The sequence below is a fragment of the Fukomys damarensis genome, unplaced genomic scaffold, assembly GCF_012274545.1.
Source record: "Fukomys damarensis isolate Sample0158 unplaced genomic scaffold, DMR_v1.0_HiC HiC_scaffold_11, whole genome shotgun sequence".
Classification (NCBI taxonomy): Eukaryota; Metazoa; Chordata; class Mammalia; order Rodentia; family Bathyergidae; genus Fukomys; species Fukomys damarensis.
In genome coordinates, this window is record NW_022900923.1 from 18,512,367 (window position 1) to 18,528,667 (window position 16,301).

General features: G+C 44.7%; 1 protein-coding gene across 2 annotated transcripts in view; it reads right to left on the reverse strand.

Moving 5' to 3' along the window:
- Positions 1–16,301, reverse strand: part of Tnr (tenascin R) — a 407,880-nt gene that overhangs the window by 154,768 nt on the left and 236,811 nt on the right. The window lies entirely within an intron of this gene.

A 16,301-nucleotide genomic window follows, 5' to 3' on the forward strand; every position in this document is an offset into this window, starting at 1 on the left:
ACACACTGTTCTCTCCCTCCATTCTGACACGGACACTGAGACCCACTCTTAGCAAGGGCCCTACAGCCTCTCCTCCTGGATGCTCACCCTCCCTCCTGACTTGGTGTGCATTGCTGTCACTTCACCTTCCGTCTCATCCTCCTACCTTCTGATCCTGTCCTGTGTTCCCCTCCCATCTCTCTGCCTGTGTCTCCCCCTGCTTATGCCTCCTGCTGGCCACTGTCCCCTGCCTGGCTCCTCTCTTCCCCTCTCCTACCCTGCCCCCCCCAGCCTGCCCTCTCCTTCCTGTGCACAGCTGGGCTCTCAGGGGACGTGGCTGTTTGGGCTGCTGTTCTATGGGCACAGGTGGCACTGGCAGGTGCAAGTTCCTTCCATTCATGTGGGTAAACAGTCAACATTATATTGAAATATTCATCACCAAGGCCTCTGCCTGACTTAATCTGGGGTGGTAGCTCATTCATACTCCCAGGCCTTGCTCCTGGGCAGAGTCTGGCGGGGATGATGTAATTCAGCAGTGACCGCGTAGTCAGGAAAGGTCAGCCCAGAAGAAAGCATTGATTTTGCATTTGCTTTGGGGGTAACACACGGTGGAGCTTTCTGGCCAGAGAAACTGCCTGTCTACCAGGGGAGAAAATGTTCTTGTGGGACAGTCACCACCGAGCGCCGACTGACTGGCGGCCCGAGCAGACCTGTACAACAAGCAAGTACCTGACATTGGCTCCTGGCTGCCTGTTTGTCACTTCTGTATTTATGTGTCTGGCTATGTACTGAATGCTAAAACATCCTGTGGCTCCTTGAACACTTGCTGGTGATCCGCTTGCTTCCTGCTGTGAAAGGTGACATTCTACGAATCTGTTCTGTTTGGGCCCTCCAAACGTAGGCGGCATCCTTATGAAGTCTCAGTAATGCCTCAGTGATACCAGATAGGGGAAACATCTAGACTCTTTTTAACGTATAGATCGTCAAACACTGTTCTCAGTGTCTAAAATATTTTGGTGTCTGAAGACTCTTCCCTATGATAAAATTTAAGCTCGTCATAGCTCAGAAGAGTCAAAACCAGGCGTGATATGGTGCTCTGGGTGAGATGCTTTCATGGGTTAGGACCACCGTTAGCGAGAATGGCGTGTGTGAGGTGACCGTGTACACCCATCCATTCCTTGTCTCCCCGGCACTCTCCGCTCACTTCTCCCATGGCAGGCTGGGGTGAGGAGATGAGTTCCTGTCCCTGCTTGCTGTGGAGAACTCAGTCTGGTGCAGGAGAGAGACAGATACACCAGGTATGGTGCTAATTAGTCAATGCAAGGAGCTCCAGGTACCCAGAGGAGTAGTGACAGCACCTCACAGGACAGATGATATTTGAAGACGCTTCTGAGCTCCCCAAGGGCAAAGGTTCTGTTGTAGTCGTATTTTAATAGCACAGGGCCTGATTCATAGCAAGGGCTCATTAAATGTTTATTGACTGAATGAGGGAAGGAAGGAATGAAATGAAGGTGCTCTTCTTAGAAACAAAGATTTATAGATGATCCCTGCTGCCCAGGAGCTAAGAATTACTGGAGGAACAAAATACTATTCAGGGGAATACCGAGTACATTCCTCAAAAGTTGCCTCCTTGTTGAGATTTCCTGAACTTCCTTTCTGTAATTCTCCCACTGTACCCGCTATGGGCTTATCTAAGCCCTCACAAAGCCTTATTAATTGTTCATTGTCTGCCTGGGTCACTGAATAATATAGGGTCAAGAACTGCCCACCCAGCAGCCACCCCCTCCCCATGCATTTCAGGACCACTATACCCTAACTGCTCATGTCAGTAGAGGCAGCGTGGTTGTCATGGGATCATGGGTACCACTTATGCCTGTGATGAACCAGACCTGCATGGAGCCTCTCTCATAGTCAGTCACATCAATCCTACACTCTCAGATTATCTCTTTTTTTGCATTCACTCAGGAAGAGGAGCAGATTCACAATCTTGCTGATGTCTCGGAATATTATATTGTGTCACTTCCCCACATCCTGTCACCGTGTCGCAGGAGGACCCCAGATTATACTTTGAGGGAAAGTCTTTAAACATCCTGCTGCTGATGTTAACATCCCACTCTCTTGAAGGCATTTGGAATTGATGTTAGAAAGGCCGCGTTGTTTTTCTATATAGAGAAGTTCATGTTTGTGTGTGTTTTCCTGTTATTAAAATAGAAAGGCTCATCGTTCTTATTCTTTGAGTGCCTGCTTTACACAGATTCTCAAAAATGGTAGCTGTGTCTCTGTGCTATTTTAGCACTCCACTATACCTGCTACTGAGGGCCGTGGGAGACAAATTCATCTAATTTATTTAAATACCTTTTACCCAGGTAGTCCCTAGCTCCTCCTTGTTTTCCCACCCTGCCAATCTGTGTTGATGTGCTACATATGTCTCTCTAATAACCTGGGTGGGCACTCAGCTCACACATGGCTCCTTATTCTGTGAAAAACAGAAAAATTAAAGTGCTGGCTGGCACGTGCTTTTCTTGGTGACTTGTGGCTGCCATACACAGAAGTGTCCCTGGCACTGTTTGCTGAAGTCTCTCATTTTCTGTCTTGCTGAGATCTGGGAATACTTAAAACATTCAGCTGAAGGTAGCACTTAGCATTTATTAAAGGTTGATTCTATGCCAGGCAGCTGACAGGGCACGTCCACATTCTCAGTCTCAGAGTATTCCCCACTGGTGGGACATTCAGGGAGGACATAAGATGACCCTCATTTTACAACTAAGGAAGTGTGGTGAGGAGTTAAAATGAACCGGCTCAAAAGTCTTCTAGCTATTAAAAGAGGGCAGAAAGGTTTTATGCCAAAAAATTTAAAAATATGCATAGACATCTATATCAGGCTTACTGTGTTCTAGATACCACTCTACACATTTTGCAAATACTAACACACGGTCCTTACAATGGCCCTGTGTGATAGGTATGATCTGACATCAACAGATAAGGGACACTGAGGCACAGAGGGACGATGTTGCCAATGTTGACCAGCTGGCAAATGATGGAGCCAAATCTCTCTGCTGCCTCACAAGGTTCCTGGGCATCATGTCATGCTTGCCTAAAGCAAGAGCTTTTCAGGGGAGACTCTAGCCAACACATCTCACCAAGAGGTGACAAAGCTCAGCTTTCTCTCAGTTTCAATACCAATTGCACAGCTGTCTAGGTATGCTCTTATTCTTCTTGGTTCCTTTTAAGAGTCTTTCATGGGGAAGATATTTAAAATCTAATTTTCTAGGATGCCTACTTTATGGCCAGCCCCCTTCTACTCTTCTCCCCTCCTCTCCTCTTCCCCTTGCTTTCAGTGTATGGGAGAGGAAGCCACTAACTTTCAGGACTCCTATGCTCCTCTATCTGACCTGTTTCCCTCTCTCTCACCATCAAATACAGCACATGGCATTAATTTGAAAGGCAAGGGACCAGAAAGAATGGATTTTGAATTAACTAGTTCAGCTAATCTGATAGTTTTACTGGAGCATGACAAGGTATTCGTTAGCTGGGGAGCAACAATTGCTTCCAGTCGTGCATCCTTCTGGAAAACCAATATCTGCGTAACAAGGTTTCACTGTAAAGGGCGATCAAGTAGGAATTTGTGTTTCAGGGAGGTTTGGAGCCTGGATCCTAAAGCCTGGGCAGCTGTTGGTGTGCTGTTGTGTTATGGGGGAAGGGATAGGAGAATAGGGTTGCACTTTGTGCAAAAAACAGGTTTCTGGGACTCCCTGAGGCTCAGTTGTGTTCTCTACCTTAGGCCCTCATCAGTATCATTCGCAGGTTCTCTGGATGCTTCAGTGCTTGTATTAGATAATAATCACTGGTGCCTGCATCAAACATGCCCTGCTTTGGTCTTGTAAAATGCCTTGTAATACAAATGACCAACTCTCCACTAATAACTCTTGCAACTTTTGCATAGCATGACCTTGTGGCTATGAGCAACTGCCTCACCATGGGCTACATTTTCCAGCCCCCTGGCATTCAAAACAAGTTGTCACTGCTGTGATATGAGCCTGAGTGATGTGTATCATTGCCAGGCCAAGGCAGGTAAGAGGAGTATCTTTCCTCCTCTCCTAAATAAGTCTAAGAAACATAGAAGAGTGGAGTTAAAGATGGAGGAAGGAACCTCAAGTCCTTGACCATCACAGGGAGGAAAACTATCTGCTAATGAGGAACCCCCGCCCTGGGGTGTCATGAGAGACCAAAAGAAACTTCTATTGTGGGGTATCTACTAATTCCATAGCTCTTGTTATGTGTCCTTTCCAATCCTCCTTACAAATGTATGTTCTTTTGGTCTAGTACAGGCAGGGAAACTCCATGCCCCGGTTTGATGCTAATCAATGAAGGGATGTGGTGTTAGAACATCCCATGGAGGAGGTACACAAATGCTGGAGAGCTTGTGGAGGGTGCAAGAGGAGGGGTCTCAAACTTGACTCTATCAACCTCATACTCTAAGGAGTAATTTAAGAAGTTTGTGAGAATTGCTTATTTGGTGTGGCCAATTACCATGCAGAACACAGAACCATTGGAATCATCATCTATCAATAATATGTGCCATATTAATGTGGTTGTAGGTTGCATTTGATGATAGCATTAAACTCTGTTTGCTCAGCCTTCTGTTGCTCATATTCAGGGAACCACACTTTATATAACAAGGTCATTTGATCATAATTAAAAAGAAGAACAACAACAGAGGAAACATTAACCAGAAACAAAACCTATGAAAGCTTCAATACCACAAGGTACATGCCCCAGGCTCTGGCTCCTTCAAGGTTGATATTTTATGGGAGCTCTGCAAACATCTCCAACTACAAGTTCAGTTGCTGGCTTCTAACTAAACTTTATAAGCCCCTGGTCCTCCACCCCATGGTATTGGGAATGGAAACCAGGTCCTGGTGAATGTAAGCAAATGCTGTGCCACTGAGCTACGTCCCCGGCCCATTTTGCTTTTGTCATTGGTTTTTCCTTTCCAAAACCATAAAGAGTTAGAAAACTATTTCTTTGCAGTTTAAAGTGGAAGCAACGTTGTCCTCTCCAACGTTGTCTTCTCCTCCAATTAAAAAGAACAAAGAAAAGCATGCCTCATGATTGATAATAGTTACAATGACAGTAATTGACATTTTTTAGTGTTTAATACGGACCCAACATAACTCTAAGGAATACACTTGTCAGATGTTGCAGGGTAAGCTGGGCTCTGTATGCAGAGGGAGTGGGGTCTGCGGTATCTTCTCTTTGCTCCTAGACCTGTTGACTTTGTTTCTTTTGCTCTTCCAGTTGAACTTAGGACCTGGGTATGTTCAGTATTTGCTGCCTCTGTTCACTGTCCTTCACCCCTTCCTTTCTGGGAACCATCAGATCACTGTGCCTCTTTTTTAGCAGGCACACCATGCCTCATCTCATCTGTGTTCCATGTTCCAAGAGTCTTCTTCTGGACTGGGCTTTCAGAGGAGATGTGGATAACTATGCAAATTGCTCCTGTAATTGGTTAATCAAACTTTTGCCCCTTCCCTCTATAGGATGACTTCAGTGTTCTGTGCCCTCTAAGTCCTTTGGACTGGGGGAATAGAGCTGTGGGGTCAGGGAGAAGGAAGAACCAATGGGATTTCTCTTAAGGGAAGGACCCCTGTCACCTCTCCTATCGTCTCTACTGTTACTCCCAATCAGTCTACTATATAACCACAGGGACTACATTGAACATTTTGATTAGATTGGCTTGACAAGCACAAATAGTGGTGCAACATATTATAGTGCAACAAAATGGAAATTTGAAAGTGAAAAGTGTCCAAGAAAATGAAATAACTGTGACCCCGGTCATCATCTATGTACCTGCAGTCTGTCCCTGAGAGAGTTTTGATTGTGCATACACTTGTCACAGGTCTCTCATGCTCCCTCCAATCCATGATTATTCTTGTTCTATTAATTTTCCTGAGATATGAGCCAAAAGGGGAACCACAGAACTCAGAACTGGCTTTGAACCTAGTGGAGCTCAAAAGCTGCCTTCTTACCACCTGGGGTCAGGAATGAGTCACTCCCTCTGATAGGACTTTTTAGAATGGTTTAGTTACTGTGATGGCATACCAGTCACTTGTTTTTGGATGCTGAAAATTGAGCTCATGGAAATGCAGGTAAGTTATTCACTTGCCAGAAAAGAAAATAAAAAGTGGAGCTCAGGACTTGCAAGGCACATTCTTCTTGGATTCTATTTTCTGTGTGTGGATGTAGAATTTGTAAGTGGAATTGAGGATTGGAGGGCCTCCAAAGCCCAGTGGCTCTGACCTAGCTGCAGACCCAGTAGCTCCAGGACCCTGTAATAGGCACAGGTCAATAGAAGTTGTATGTTGACAACAAGGGATTCTGGAAGGAGGCAGTGTGGGAAGGAAAGAACCAAAGCTGGGCTGTTGCTGAGTGACCTTGGGGACAAGAGTGTATTTGACTTCTGTGCTTCTCTACCTAATTCAGCCAGAGCTTTGTTTGAAAAGCAGAACCAGATGCTGCCTCTGAGATCAGCTTCAGGACTGAAAATAAATTAGTAAAAGGAGGGTTCCATACAGGGAGGCAGCAGGGCAAGGAATGCATCATGCCCTAGAAAAGCCTGATTAAGATCAGGTCACAGAAGGGGAGTCTCCTTGTTCAAAGGTGCTAGACAGAACGAGCATGGAGCAGAAGCATGTCTAACCCTTTGCTTGGCTTTCCCCTTCTACCATTGTGCTGCTAGCTAAATGAAGATCTTGGCAAAGAAATAATTTGCCAGACCTAATGGTTAAAAAGAAAAGCAGGGCCAAACCAGATGGCAATGGGCTATACTTTAATGTGTTTGGCAAATTTCAAAGTGGCCTCAGTGTTTCTACCCTGTGATATGTACATCCTGTATAATCCCTTTCCTGTGGTGTCGTGAGGAACCCCTGAGTATGCTAGGATATCACACCCAAGATCATGTTGCCTGATATGGCGTAAGGAATGTTGAAAATGTATTTAAGATCCCTAATCAATTGACTTTGAGTTAATTAAAAGCCCTAGTCAGGTAAGGCTTTTTAAAAGGACAATGTCGGAATACTCTCCTGCTAGCTTAGAAGAAAGTAAATAGCCAAATATATGAACTGTTAGCCAAAAAGCAAGGAAGAAACTATAACGTGAATGAACTAATGGAATACTCTCCAGCTAGCTTAGAAGAAATAGCCAAATATATGAACTGTTAGCCAAAAAGCAAGGAAGAAACTATAACGTGAATGAACTATGTATGTAGCCATGTAATGAGGACCTAGAGGTGGTCTTCAAACTTGGTAGACATCCCCAGCCTCTTGATTTTCTTCTTCTTAACTTTTTTCTTCCTTCATTTTTGTCTAACTTCTTTCTCTCTTTTTGTCATATATTCACCATAAATTTATTCCCTCACATGCATTGGCCCATTCACACATATTTTCTTATTTTCAATCATATACCCAGTGCTGTGAGGCACACTGCTCAGGTGTGGGTCACACAGTGGTGACCAGAGCACAGTCTGTCTTCAGGGATGCCTACCTGGTGATTCTGACAATGAGTAATTACAACTTGGTGTGGCAGGTGCTATGACAAGCAGGAGCACAGGGTAGCGCAGAAGGGTCACAGAGCAGTTTTATGCAATCAAGGAGAGTTTCTTAGTGGAAGTGAAGAGCAGTGGGTCTCAAACTTTGTAGCACATTTGAATCCTCTGTGGAAATTTAAAAATTTCCAGTACCCCACTTGTACCTCTGACTAATTCAACCATAATATCCAGCACGAGAGTTTCATTTAAATGGTATGGGTATGGTGTGAGCATGAGGATTTCAAAGAGCTCACCTGTTGATCCAAATATGCGGCAAAGCTTGGGAATGGTTGATATAGTGGCTGCTTGGGTGTTCTGTTCTGACCCTACCTTTGGGGCAGACACACTGAATTTTATACACAGTATGTTGGCTGCCAAAGGCACATAGTTATGCCCCTCACTGACAATTGCCGTGTTCATAGGCAACCTCCTCCATGAAGCCACCTTCTTGCATCTTCACAGGGACAGAAAGCCTTGGCCTCTGTCTTCTGACTCTCACTCCAGACCCAAAGTTCCCTGTAGGATCAATAGAGGACTCAACTAGGACCATGTTAATTAAGGAGCCAGCTCCTCCCATCACTCAGTCTTGTCTTCCACACGTCCATTCAAGCCTATCTTCCAAGAGTGTTTCTCCCAGAACCTTCTGCACACATCGCCCTAGGTCAGAATCTATTTCCAGGAAAACCGTTCTGAAGCAGTGAATAAGAATTGGCGTAATCAAAGGTGAAGTCGGAGGGCTGCAGACAGAGAGAACAGCAGAACAGAAGCCCAGATGAGGAGACTTAAATTCTAGGGAAGGGTAAGTCACTCAGTTGAGTCATACATTTGGAAGATGGGGAATGTGAGCACCTCTGCCCTTGGTAAAGTATACCAAGGCTGCAAAGTGGACCAGAGCTACTGAGTGAACAAAGGTTACCCTTTAAGTCTTTTTTAAAGGAGTTCTATGACCATTCCCTCAATATTAGAGCAGGGCCTGAGTGCCAAGCATGAAGTCTTGACATGTAGCAGCATATGCTTGTCCTGCCCCAGCTTGCCAGCTGCCACTTGTGAGAGCTGGAGAAAGCTAGATGCCCTGCTGCCACTGGGCATGAGTGGACACAGGTCCTTGTGAACCATCTCAGTGGCACTGCTATAGGTGAGCAGACAGAGCTGCAGGCCCACAGCTGAAGGAAAGGGAGGCCGTCTAGGTGAGATGGCCCAGCTGATGGAAAACCTGGAATGCTACGTTCCAACTGTAATCAGCCCCAAGGATAGACCCAACAAGAATAGGGCTTATGTCTCAGCTCTTGGAGTATAAGGAACCTGCAAGTCCACGCTTTTTTTTCAGTAATGGCTTGTAGTAGCACTATTCAAATGGAACAAATCAATATAGTTTTAGAGGATCATATCATCATACATTATCTATGAATTAGGTAATATATATGAAAGTACCTGGTAAGTGGAAAAAGAGCTGTATAGATGAAAGGCATTACGTCTTCTTCTATGGTATTTATGTAGATGAGCCAATAGGGACGGACGACTATGCTGTGGCAAGCGTAAATCCCTGTACAAATGAGAAGCTGCAAGATTAGGTAATAGATGAGCCTAGGGACGGACGACTATGCTGTGGCAAGCGTAAATCCCTGTACAAATGAGAAGCTGCAAGATTAGGTATCTCACAAGATGCTTTGGGCCTGGGGCAGGCAGGTCCTGGCTTCCATTCTGCAGGGACAGCTCTCTCCCAGCAGAAGGAGCATTGCGTGCAGAGCAAGTGGGCTGACATCTCGCCACGCTCCATTCACAGAGCTGGGGAATAACAGTGTTCAAGCTGAGCAATTTGCAGAGAGTAAATTAAGAGGAATAAAGCTCCTATAACAGACCCCCATAGGAGGGAGGAAACAAAGAGGAAGAGTGAGAAGGCAGGCAGAAATTTCTCAGCAATGCCTGAAATTTTGTAGCAATCTGTTGCATGACAAAAAGCCTCCAGAGAATGAGATTCTGACAGAACTGTGCCCTCATGGAATGAATGCCCTCAGGATGGGATGTTAGGTGGTCTCCAAAGGCCTTACCCAAAGGGCAGCCTTCACAGTGGGCACAGATGGGTTAGGTGGTGAGGTGTATGAAGTGGACTGATGCCTAGGAAGTCTTTAAACATTTTTAGTTGCTTTGCCCATGACGAAGCTGAGCCAAAGGAGAACTGGTCTTTGAAAGGAGTTGCATTTTCTCTGGTGAAAAATCTCCCTGGGGTTGAATGGTTCAACTAGTGTCTTTAATATTTCACATTGTTGTAACTCTAGCTGTCACCTTTTGTTAACCAGTGTGTGAACATGGCTGTCTTTTCACGGCCCTGAACTAGGCACTTCATGTACATTATCTCTTTATTCCTCTCCACACCACAAGAGGAGACGCCATTATACCTGCTTTATAGCCAGAGACACCAAGGCTACCAGAGAATGGAGAATTCCTCTCCCCATCCCTAGCAGGGGTGTATAGGTTGGCAGTGGAAATAGCTCATTTGTGTCCCCTCATGCTGCTGCCGCCATCTACGGTCCCACAGAGGCCCTTCTACTTGCTCTTTTGTCCCAGCTACTGATGCTTTCATTGTGGTTCAGATGCTCACTCCCAACCCCACACTCTGGCCAAGGTTGTCTGCCTCCAAGTCTGCTCACTGTTGAGTGCATTTCCTGCCCTTTCAGGTGACATTTCTGCTTAGCTAGCCAGTCCCGCTCCCCAGGGTTGGAGAGCTGTGCCGGTTCTTTACTCCCAGCACAGGAGCCCTTCCTCCATAAGGAAGGCTTAGTTAGAATTTCAAAGTCAGCTTTGTTTTGGGGCTGAATCCTGTCTCTTCTGGAGTTCAGTGTTGACGCTCTAACTCTAAAACCTGAGGATGTAACTGTCTTTGGAGATAAGGCTTTAAAAGAGGGAGGGCTCAAGTGCAATGAGGTCACTGGGGTGAGCCCTAGTCCTGTCAGAAGAGAAAGTCTGGACACAGACACATACAGAGGGAAGACACGCAAAAAACCTAGGGATGAGACACCATATTCAAGCCAAGGAGACAGGCCCTCGGATCTGCTGACCCTTGATGTCAGACTTCCAGTGTCCAAGTCCAGGAGACAGACATTTCCATTGTTTAAGCTCCCCGCCCAGGTGCTTGGTCAGGGAAGTCCTAGGAAACTCACACAGGTGTCACCTCCCATCTCTTCCTACAGCCTGTGTTTCTGCTCCTCTCTCTCCTCCACTTTTGGCTGCCACCGCGCTAAGGCTTGGTATTCCTGGAGACCTCCCTGCTGACAGGCAGGAAGCCTCCTCCACAGAACTCTTTCCTGCTGAGTTATCTCCGGCTTCCCCAGGCAGGGGGTGGGACTGACTGGCTGAACTGAGGCTGAGTGATCCCCGAAGCAGCAGCTGTCAGAGCAGGTGGGGAACCCGCCCACGGCTGTGTTCTCCCCTGTTCTCTTCTTCCTGGGCTAGGGGAGGGACAGATTTCCAGCTCAGCCGGGCCAGTTAAGACCTGTGCTTTACCGTGTCAATGTGTGAAGTGAGACGTGTGAGCAGGCGCCTGGCTGAAGCAGGAGCTTCGGTCCTGGGAAGACGATGCTCACACCAGGACCCGCGACTCATCAGAGAGCAGTGTGCGGTGGAGAGACTCCTGGATGGCAATCCTGGCTGTCACTAATTGGCTCTGTGAGTTTAGGCAAGTCCCTCTACCATTCTGGACCACCGTTCTCCATCTGAAGAATTGTAATTCCCACCAGATAGCATTATTTATGAAGGGCATATAAGAAACAATAGGCAAAACACGTTCTCCAAATGATGGACACCGTAAGTCTCCCAAGTGAGACAGGGTAGAAATAGGGATGGAGGAGCCCTTCCTCCTGGTGCAATGCTGCCCTGGAAGGGGCAGCCCATGCAAGAGTTCTGAGCTGTAGAACTTTCCTCCTGACTTTTAAAATAAGCCACAAAATACTTTTTATTAAGTGCTGAGTCCAGTGCCCTTCTGGGATACTGTGCAGAAACCAACAGGGTGCTCTGTTTTTTCCCAGCTGTTCATGATCACTGTGAACACTTTCATGGCACTGTATCCTAGCCAGCATTCTAAACACTTAGGTTAGCTCACTCAACCCTTGTGAACTGAGTTGTTTCCCTCCAAAATCATATACTGAAATCCTAAACCCTGGTACCTCAGAATACAACTGTTTTTGAAGATAAGAGTTTAAAGGAATAATTAAGTTAAATGAGGTCATTAGGAAGGGCTGTAACCCAAAGGGCATCCTTTAAAGAAGAGGTGATCTGGACATGTGGAGACGGGGTGCACATGCAGAGGAAAGACCATTGTGAGAGGAAGCAAGAAGGCAGCTGTTTGCAAACCAAGGAGAGAGACTACTGGGAAGCCCAGCTTGCCAACAACTTGATCTTGGGTTTGTAGCCTCCAGAGATATGGGTTAATAAATCTGTCTTTTTAGACACCAGTATGTGGTAGTTTGCTGTGGCAGCTTGAGCTAACTAATGTAATCCTTATAATGAACAAGGAGGTAGGTGATACTACCAGCCTTGTTCTCATTCATCCACTCACTTGATTCCTACTTTCTATGTATTCACTGTGGTGGAACATGTCGTAGTCTCTGCCTCCAAAGGCCTTAAAGGCAAAGGTATATGACCGAAGTGGAGAAAGACAAGTAAAGAGACCACAGCAGCACAGCCAGGGGCATGCCACCCAGAGTGTGTGCAGCCCACAGGGTCCTGGTGGTGTGACAGCGATAGTGAAGCCAAGTCTGAATGGGATCCATGTAAGTCTCCTTTCAGTGTACTGTGCAGTGTTTGCAAAGACCTTGGCATGCTCAGTGGGTAAAACAACCACAAGAGCCAAGGGGCCATCTCCTCAGCAGTGGCAGGTGTGGCCTACTGGAGAAGGGTAGGGCCAAGTGTGGGGACATCAGCAGAGCATGACAAACATGCTATGATGTAACCACTGTGTCACACAAGCCAGCATGGTGGTTGTCTGGAAATCCTGATCTCCATGATTCCAAGCTCTCCTGCAGACCAAATGAACAAGGGGCCTTTCTTGTCCAGCTTTACCAGATAAGAAGTCCTCCACTCTGCCGGCAGAGTTTTCTGTCTAAAGTAGAACCACAACTAATGATAACCGAGCATGCACATGTGCCAGAATTATTACACGGATTATCTATCACTACATGATGGAGTCCAAGCCACCTACAATCTCTAAGGCCATGGACAGCCTTCCTGTTCCTGTGTAACTGCTATATCTGACCCTTGACTTCTTCCCATTCCCTTCTCTCTGACACACAGCCCATGCTTATGCAATTACTGCTCCTGTTGTTCTCTCTTGACACTAAATGTTTTTCCATCTCAAATACTTCCTCCAACCACTCAGCTCAAAAAACTCTGACCTATCCTTCAAGATCCTGTTCTCTTTATGTCCTTACAGATGCTGGTAAGTACTCGTCATAAAACACCGTCTCCAATGTATGCACGTCTCTCTCCATCACCAAGCTGAGTGGTAGGGAAGAACTGTCTACTCATTTTGCATCGCCTGATACATCAGTGATGCACAGTGGCCTCCAGATAAATATCAGTCAAATAAATGTATCTGTTTATTTCTCTTTTTTCTTTTTCAAGTCTGCTGTTTTTGTTACATAAACAATTGATTCTAGTCTTATCTATTTCGTAAAAAATACTGTGTCTGGAAATAAGAATTCAAACCATATTGTTTTCTCTATTGGCTCCTCCACTGCTGAAAGGCTAAGAGTTGCTACTCACAATCATTCTTCTTGGGAAGGATAGGGTTCTATGTTCTCCTCTACTCCAGCAGCCTGATGTTTTTATTCCCACTCCTGAAGCCATGCCTTTTCCTTTCTCAGTTTTTCTTCTGCCATTCCCCCCTGCTTTCAAAGCCCTTCAGAGCTACCCAAGGCCTTTTTGTCCCTTGTGGTCTACTAGAGCCTTGTCACTCAAAGTATGGTCCCAGGCCAGAAGCTCCATTATCACCAAAAAACTAATATAAATGCAGAAACTCAGGAATGTACTCAGACCTAGTGAGGCAGAATCCACATTTGAACAGGTGATCTTATGCTCATGGATTCTGAAAAAGCTCTGTCGTAGAGCAGAGCTCAGCAAAACTTTTCCTGTAAATGTTCAGATAAGAAATACGTTAAGCTCATGGATCATCCAATGTCTGCCACATCTACTCAGCTCCACAGCTGTAGCACAAAAGCAGTCATAAACATCAGATAACCAAATGATGTTGCTGTGGTCCAAGATGACTTGATTTTCAAAACCAGGTGGCAGACTTTTCAAGCAGACTCTCAGCTGTACTTTACTGACTCCACCCCAGGTACAATACCTTTGTCTACAGCGGTAGGCAGACTCTAGGAGAGCTCCTAATGGTATGTACACCATTGTATAATTTCATCCCCTGGAATGTGGGCTGAATTTATTGACTCAGCTGTAACAAACAGGATACCGCGAAAGTAATGGATTGCTATAAAATGTTGTAAAATGACTGTGGCTTTGGATCTTTGTCTCTCTGTCCTCCCTTCTCTCTCTATGTCTCCCTTTCTCCCTTCTAGAAGAAGCCAGCTATTGACACCACAAGGAAAGCAGCCCTGTGGAAAGGCTCATGTGGTGAGGAGCCCAGGCAGCGTGAGAATGGAAATGGGCCCTCTTCCAGTTGGCCCATGAGATGCATATAGACCCAAGTAACAGCTTGATTTCGACCCTGAGCAAACCAGCCAAGCTGCTTCCAGACTCTTAGCCCTCAGAAACTGAAATGATAGATTGTTGTCATTTCAAGCCACTTAGGCTACTGTGTTACTCAGAAATCAAGAATTAACACAGATATGCGCATGCTCCAAAGTACTTAGTATCTCTCACTTCTAAGTCACTCACTCCATTAGTGAGCATGTGGACAGCAGCCATTCAACATTTTTTTCTCATGATGTGAGCCAGTCCTACACCATGAAGAAGGTTACAGATTCTTTGAAGGCAGGCACTGTATCTTAAAAGTAAGATAAAACCACGGAATTTATTGAATTAACTCAGAAGACTTTAAAAAAACATTTCCTATTGGAAAACCAGGAACCATTTGGAATTCTTCTGGTTCTCCAGTGCTACCTTTTCTCAGAACCTGCCAAGGATGTATAGTCTCTCCTCCCACAGCTGCTGTTTTTATTTGATAACAGCAAAAACGAAACAAAACAAAACCCCAAACCAACAAAAAAACTTGTTTTTAACCAAACACTTGAAAGCTTTTTTCAATTACCTGGGTAAGGTTATTTAAGCTGAACTTTGCTATACAGCTGATCCCTTTCTTACTTCTTTTTGAACTCCAAGATGGGAGAGAAAATGGTCTCTGGATGATAAAGCCTGTTCCCAGGTTATCTTTGAGAAAAATGTAATCCACTGTATGCTTCTGCTTCTAGTTTTTTTTCCCTCTGCCTCCTGCTTTTGTTGGTTCTTATCTCCTTGTGTTATTTCACAGTTGCTTGGGCATTTGAAGGACGTCTTCCCCCACTCCCTTATTTCCAAGGGAAATTTCATGTCACTTGCAAAATGCCTCCCCCTGATAACTAACCCCCAGACTGAGACAAAGCTAGCATCAGGGATGGGTTTTTAAGAGGAATCTTTTCCAATCAGCTCCATGACTTGGCTCAACAGAAAACCCAAAGAAGTAGCAATTCACACTCTCTGGTGTTAGTTGGGAAGGGCTACATCTAACCCTTTCTGACCATGAAGAATAGATAGATCCGTGAATATGTAGTGTTCTAGTTCAGGATCTATCTTTCTAAATTTATTTTTTTCCCTGTGATTGAAACTAATGTTTTCCAGATGGTTAACATTAGTTTTATAGTGTGTGTGTGTGTGTATGTGTGTGTGTGTGTGTGTGTGTGTGTGTGTGTGTGAAATTCCTTTTAAAAATATATTTAGGCTTTTCCTCTCCTAAGTTAAAATTGTTTGTCTATAAAGTACATCTTATTTTAAGTGTACTTGATTTTAGAGTTTTGAAGACCTGCCTGTACCCAAAAGCAAAAAATAAATAAAAAATAAAAACACATCATGAGTTACCATCCATGAGTGAAAGTTACATATTATTTTTGACCATGAACCATAACCAGCTCAAAACCTTTATAATTCCTTTTAAATATATTTAGGCTTTTCCTCTCCTAAGTTAAAATTGTTTGTCTATAAAGTACATCTTATTTTAAGTGTACTTGATTTTAGAGTTTTGAAGACCTGCCTGTACCCAAAAGCAAAAAATAAATAAAAAATAAAAACACATCATGAGTTACCATCCATGAGTGAAAGTTACATATTATTTTTGACCATGAACCATAACCAGCTCAAAACCTTTATCCTGGGATGGCCATGACCTTGTCACAGCAATCATCAGAACCCTTACTATTGTTTCAGATCCTTTTCCAGGGGAGATGTCATTGTTCTAGGTTAATAGTCACATAAAACAAGCAATAACTGTAATCACATACAGTATCTGTAACTCCAAGCTGTTGGAAAGCTCTTAGATGTACAAATTACTAATTTAGGAAGCTGTAAAAGAAGAAATTGGATTATCCTGATGTTATCTTTCTGTCACTATGAGAAATATCTGAGATAATCAACTTATAAAGTGAAAAAATTTATTTTGCTTCAATTGTGGAAATCCTGGTCCCGATAGCAAGATAGCACATTACGGTAGGGGCATGTGGTATAGAAACAGCTCATCTCATGACTGTGGAGGAAAAGG